General features: G+C 51.8%; 1 protein-coding gene across 1 annotated transcript in view; it reads left to right on the top strand.

Moving 5' to 3' along the window:
* Positions 1 to 6787, top strand: part of IQGAP3 (IQ motif containing GTPase activating protein 3) — a 28669-nt gene that overhangs the window by 230 nt on the left and 21652 nt on the right. The window lies entirely within an intron of this gene.

Raw genomic sequence — 6787 nt, 5'->3', positions numbered from 1 at the left:
GAGCTGTACAGCCGCAAGACAGTACTGGGGACTGTTCACACGGGATGAATAGTGTCCCTGAAATGTCATTTATATAGATCTTATGTACAAAAGTTAATTTTTTTTTCTATTTATTTGCCTTTTTTTAAATACTTTTTTCAGATTTTGTTATTTTATATCTTTTTATATTTTTATTTTCTATATATACATTTTAATATATTTTCAGGAGCTGTTTTATATAAAACTTTATATTCTATACATTTTTATTAGATTTTTTTTGTTGTGCTGTCTCTTTTTATTATTATTCTGCTGTTTTGGAATCAGAATATTGATGACTTGTTATATATAATGTAATATATAATATATATGTTCTCAGATGTATGAATGTAACTGTATAGGGGGGGATTAATGGCTGTTACCCCATGTGTTCTCTCTGTCTATAGATTATATACTGTGTCCTATATTATTATGAGGCTCCTCCTATGACGTCACAGTCTCCGTAGGTTTACATTGCGGGAGCGGTCAGGCGTTGGTCCTGCAGGGTGCGGTGTTCGGGGAATAACAGGGTCAGGGGTCATAGTGTTACTAAAGACTTCCAGGATCCTGATGGATAACACACAGGTCATTCAAGTCCATCCTGCAGTGTTAAAGGCAAACATTGTACATGAAAGACGCCCATTGCAGATGAATGTCCCATAACGTGTCTTATTACATTGTGGGGGTCAAGGCCCCTCCTGACCCTGTACCATCGGGTGTATGGGACGCCCCCTGTCTATGGTGATGGTAGAACCACCTCTCCTCTAGATGCAGAGGATACCCCCTGTCTATGGTGATGGTAGAACCTCCTCTCCTCTAGGTGTAGAGGATGCCCCCTGTCTATGGTGATGGTAGATCCTCCTCTCCTCTAGGTGTAGAGGATATCCCCTGTCTATGGTGATGGTAGAACCTCCTCTCCTCTAGGTGTAGAGGATGTCCCCTGTCTATGGTGATGGTAGAACCTCCTCTCCTCTAGGTGTAGAGGATGTCCTCTGTCTATGGTGATGGTAGAACCTCCTCTCCTGTAGGTGTAGAGGACGCCCCCTGTCTATGGTGATGGTAGAACCACCTCTCCTCTAGGTGTAGGGGATGTCCCCTGTCTATGGTGATGGTAGAACCTCCTTTCCTCTAGGTGTAGAGGATGCCCCCTGTCTATGGTGATGGTAGAGCCACCTCTCCTCTAGGTGTAGAGGATGCCCCCTGTCTATGGTGATGGTAGAACCTCCTCTCCTCTAGGTGTAGGGGATGTCCCCTGTCTATGGTGATGGTAGAACCTCCTCTCCTCTAGGTGTAGGGGATGTCCCCTGTCTATGGTGATGGTAGAACCTCCTTTCCTCTAGGTGTAGAGGATGCCCCCTGTCTATGGTGATGGTAGAACCTCCTCTCCTCTAGGTGTAGAGGATGCCCCCTGTCTATGGTGATGGTAGAACCACCTTTCCTCTAGGTGTAGGGGATGCCCCCTGTCTATGGTGATGGTAGAACCTCCTCTCCTCTAGGTGTAGAGGATGCCCCCTGTCTATGGTGATGGTGAAACCTCCTCTCCTCTAGGTGTAGAGGATACCCCTGTCTATGGTGATGGTAGAACCGCCTCTCCTCTAGGTGTAGAGGATGCCCCCTGTCTATGGTGATGGTAGAACCTCCTCTCCTCTAGGAGTAGAGGATGCCCCCTGTCTATGGTGATGGTAGAACCACATCTCCTCTAGGTGTAGGGGATGCCCCCTGTCTATGGTGATGGTAGAACCTCCTCTCCTCTAGGTGTAGAGGATGCCCCCTGTCTATGGTGATGGTAGAACCTCCTCTCCTCTAGGTGTAGAGGATGCCCCCTGTCTATGGTGATGGTAGAACCACCTCTCCTCTAGGTGTAGAGGATGCCCCCTGTCTATGGTGATGGTGAAACCTCCTCTCCTCTAGGTGTAGAGGATACCCCTGTCTATGGTGATGGTAGAACCGCCTCTCCTCTAGGTGTAGAGGATGCCCCCTGTCTATGGTGATGGTAGAACCTCCTCTCCTCTAGGAGTAGAGGATGTCCCCTGTCTATGGTGATGGTAGAACCTCCTCTCCTCTAGGTGTAGAGGATGCCCCCTGTCTATGGTGATGGTAGAACCACATCTCCTCTAGGTGTAGGGGATGTCCCCTGTCTATGGTGATGGTAGAACCTCCTCTCCTCTAGGTGTAGAGGATGCCCCCTGTCTATGGTGATGGTAGAACCTCCTCTCCTCTAGGTGTAGAGGATGCCCCCTGTCTATGGTGGTGGTAGAACCTCCTCTTCTCTAGGTGTAGAGGATGCCCCCTGTCTATGGTGATGGTAGAACCTCCTCTCCTCTAGGTGTAGAGGATGCCCCCTGTCTATGGTGATGGTAGAACCACTTCTCCTCTAGGTGTAGAGGGTGCCTCCTGTCTATGGTGATGGTAGAACCTCCTCTCCTCTAGGTGTAGAGGATGCCCCTGTCTATGGTGATGGTAGAACCACCTCTCCTCTAGGTGTAGAGGATGCCGCCTGTCTATGGTGATGGTAGAACCTCCTCTCCTCTAGGTGTAGAGGATGCCCCCTGTCTATGGTGATGGTAGAACTGCCTCTCCTCTAGGTGTAGAGGATGCCCCCTGTCTATGGTGATGGTAGAACCACCTCTCCTCTAGGTGTAGAGGATGCCCCCCTGTCTATGGTGATGGTAGCACCTCCTCTCCTATAGGAGTAGAGGATGCCCCCTGTCTATGGTGGTGGTAGAACCTCCTCTCCTCTAGGTGTAGAGGATGCCCCTGTCTATGGTGATGGTAGAACCTCCTCTCCTCTAGGTGTAGAGGATGCCCCTGTCTATGGTGATGGTAGCACCTCCTCTCCTCTAGGTGTAGAGGATGTCCCCTGTCTATGGTGATGGTAGAACATCCTCTCCTCTAGGTGTAGAGGATGCCCCCTGTCTATGGTGATGGTAGAATCGCCTCTCCTCTAGGTGTAGAGGATGCCCCCTGTCTATGGTGGTGGTAGAACCTCCTCTCCTCTAGGTGTAGGGGATGCCCCCGGCCTATGGTGATGGTAGAATCTCCTCTCCTCTAGGTGTAGAGGAAGCCCCCTGTCTATGGTGATGGTAGAACCTCCTCTCCTCTAGGTGTAGAGGATGCCCCCTGTCTATGGTGATGGTAGAACCTCCTCTCCTCTAGGTGTAGGGGATGCCCCCGGCCTATGGTGATGGTAGAATCTCCTCTCCTCTAGGTGTAGAGGAAGCCCCCTGTCTATGGTGATGGTAGAACCTCCTCTCCTCTAGGTGTAGAGGATGCCCCCTGTCTATGGTGATGGTAGAACCTCCTCTCCTCTAGGTGTAGAGGATGCCCCCTGTCTATGGTGATGGTAGAAGCTCCTCTCCTCTAGGTGTAGAGGATGCCCCCTGTCTATGGTGATGGTAGCACCTCCTCTCCTCTAGGTGTAGAGGATGCCCCCTGTCTATGGTGATGATAGAACCTCCTCTCCTCTAGGTGTAGAGGATGTCCCCTGTCTATGGTGATGGTAGAACCTCCTCTCCTCTAGGTGTAGAGGATGCCCCTGTCTATGGTGATGGTAGAGCCTCCTCTCCTCTAGGTGTAGAGGATGCCCCCTGTCTATGGTGATGGTAGAACCTCCTCTCCTCTAGGTGTAGAGGATGCCCCCTGTCTATGGTGATGGTAGAACCTCCTCTCCTCTAGGTGTAGAGGATACCCCCTGTCTATGGTGATGGTAGAACCTCCTCTCCTCTAGGTGTAGAGGATGCCCCCTGTCTATGGTGATGGTAGAACTGCCTCTCCTCTAGGTGTAGAGGATGTCCCCTGTCTATGGTGATGGTAGAACCTCCTCTCCTCTAGGTGTAGAGGATACCCCTGTCTATGGTGATGGTAGAACCACTTCTCCTCTAGGTGTAGAGGATGCCCCTGTCTATGGTGATGGTAGAACCTTCTCTCCTCTAGGTGTAGAGGGTGCCTCCTGTCTATGGTGATGGTAGAGCCACCTCTCCTCTAGGAGTAGAGGATGCCCCCTGTCTATGGTGATGGTAGAACTGCCTCTCCTCTAGGTGTAGGGGATGTCCCCTGTCTATGGTGATGGTAGAACCTCCTTTCCTCTAGGTGTAGAGGATGCCCCCTGTCTATGGTGATGGTAGAGCCACCTCTCCTCTAGGTGTAGAGGATGCCCCCTGTCTATGGTGATGGTAGAACCTCCTCTCCTCTAGGTGTAGGGGATGTCCCCTGTCTATGGTGATGGTAGAACCTCCTCTCCTCTAGGTGTAGGGGATGTCCCCTGTCTATGGTGATGGTAGAACCTCCTTTCCTCTAGGTGTAGAGGATGCCCCCTGTCTATGGTGATGGTAGAACCTCCTCTCCTCTAGGTGTAGAGGATGCCCCCTGTCTATGGTGATGGTAGAACCACCTTTCCTCTAGGTGTAGGGGATGCCCCCTGTCTATGGTGATGGTAGAACCTCCTCTCCTCTAGGTGTAGAGGATGCCCCCTGTCTATGGTGATGGTGAAACCTCCTCTCCTCTAGGTGTAGAGGATACCCCTGTCTATGGTGATGGTAGAACCGCCTCTCCTCTAGGTGTAGAGGATGCCCCCTGTCTATGGTGATGGTAGAACCTCCTCTCCTCTAGGAGTAGAGGATGCCCCCTGTCTATGGTGATGGTAGAACCACATCTCCTCTAGGTGTAGGGGATGCCCCCTGTCTATGGTGATGGTAGAACCTCCTCTCCTCTAGGTGTAGAGGATGCCCCCTGTCTATGGTGATGGTAGAACCTCCTCTCCTCTAGGTGTAGAGGATGCCCCCTGTCTATGGTGGTGGTAGAACCTCCTCTCCTCTAGGTGTAGAGGATGCCCCCTGTCTATGGTGATGGTAGAACCTCCTCTCCTCTAGGTGTAGAGGATGCCCCCTGTCTATGGTGATGGTAGAACCTCTTCTCCTCTAGGTGTAGAGGATGCCCCCTGTCTATGGTGGTGGTAGAACCTCCTCTCCTCTAGGTGTAGGGGATGCCCCCTGTCTATGGTGATGGTAGAACCACCTTTCCTCTAGGTGTAGGGGATGCCCCCTGTCTATGGTGATGGTAGAACCTCCTCTCCTCTAGGTGTAGAGGATGCCCCCTGTCTATGGTGATGGTGAAACCTCCTCTCCTCTAGGTGTAGAGGATACCCCTGTCTATGGTGATGGTAGAACCGCCTCTCCTCTAGGTGTAGAGGATGCCCCCTGTCTATGGTGATGGTAGAACCTCCTCTCCTCTAGGAGTAGAGGATGTCCCCTGTCTATGGTGATGGTAGAACCTCCTCTCCTCTAGGTGTAGAGGATGCCCCCTGTCTATGGTGATGGTAGAACCACATCTCCTCTAGGTGTAGGGGATGTCCCCTGTCTATGGTGATGGTAGAACCTCCTCTCCTCTAGGTGTAGAGGATGCCCCCTGTCTATGGTGATGGTAGAACCTCCTCTCCTCTAGGTGTAGAGGATGCCCCCTGTCTATGGTGGTGGTAGAACCTCCTCTCCTCTAGGTGTAGAGGATGCCCCCTGTCTATGGTGATGGTAGAACCTCCTCTCCTCTAGGTGTAGAGGATGCCCCCTGTCTATGGTGATGGTAGAACCACTTCTCCTCTAGGTGTAGAGGGTGCCTCCTGTCTATGGTGATGGTAGAACCTCCTCTCCTCTAGGTGTAGAGGATGCCCCTGTCTATGGTGATGGTAGAACCACCTCTCCTCTAGGTGTAGAGGATGCCCCCTGTCTATGGTGATGGTAGAACCTCCTCTCCTCTAGGTGTAGAGGATGCCCCCTGTCTATGGTGATGGTAGAACTGCCTCTCCTCTAGGTGTAGAGGATGCCCCCTGTCTATGGTGATGGTAGAACCACCTCTCCTCTAGGTGTAGAGGATGCCCCCCTGTCTATGGTGATGGTAGCACCTCCTCTCCTATAGGAGTAGAGGATGCCCCCTGTCTATGGTGGTGGTAGAACCTCCTCTCCTCTAGGTGTAGAGGATGCCCCTGTCTATGGTGATGGTAGAACCTCCTCTCCTCTAGGTGTAGAGGATGCCCCTGTCTATGGTGATGGTAGCACCTCCTCTCCTCTAGGTGTAGAGGATGTCCCCTGTCTATGGTGATGGTAGAACCTCCTCTCCTCTAGGTGTAGAGGATGCCCCCTGTCTATGGTGATGGTAGAATCGCCTCTCCTCTAGGTGTAGAGGATGCCCCCTGTCTATGGTGGTGGTAGAACCTCCTCTCCTCTAGGTGTAGGGGATGCCCCCGGCCTATGGTGATGGTAGAATCTCCTCTCCTCTAGGTGTAGAGGAAGCCCCCTGTCTATGGTGATGGTAGAACCTCCTCTCCTCTAGGTGTAGAGGATGCCCCCTGTCTATGGTGATGGTAGAACCTCCTCTCCTCTAGGTGTAGGGGATGCCCCCGGCCTATGGTGATGGTAGAATCTCCTCTCCTCTAGGTGTAGAGGAAGCCCCCTGTCTATGGTGATGGTAGAACCTCCTCTCCTCTAGGTGTAGAGGATGCCCCCTGTCTATGGTGATGGTAGAACCTCCTCTCCTCTAGGTGTAGAGGATGCCCCCTGTCTATGGTGATGGTAGAAGCTCCTCTCCTCTAGGTGTAGAGGATGCCCCCTGTCTATGGTGATGGTAGAACCTCCTCTCCTCTAGGTGTAGAGGATGTCCCCTGTCTATGGTGATGGTAGAACCTCCTCTCCTCTAGGTGTAGAGGATGCCCCTGTCTATGGTGATGGTAGAGCCTCCTCTCCTCTAGGTGTAGAGGATGCCCCCTGTCTATGGTGATGGTAGA

Source organism: Engystomops pustulosus, chromosome 7 (genome assembly GCF_040894005.1).
Source record: "Engystomops pustulosus chromosome 7, aEngPut4.maternal, whole genome shotgun sequence".
NCBI classification, from domain to species: domain Eukaryota; kingdom Metazoa; phylum Chordata; class Amphibia; order Anura; family Leptodactylidae; genus Engystomops; species Engystomops pustulosus.
Note: the sequence above shows the minus strand (reverse complement) of the source record. Positions and strands in the feature narration are given on the sequence as shown.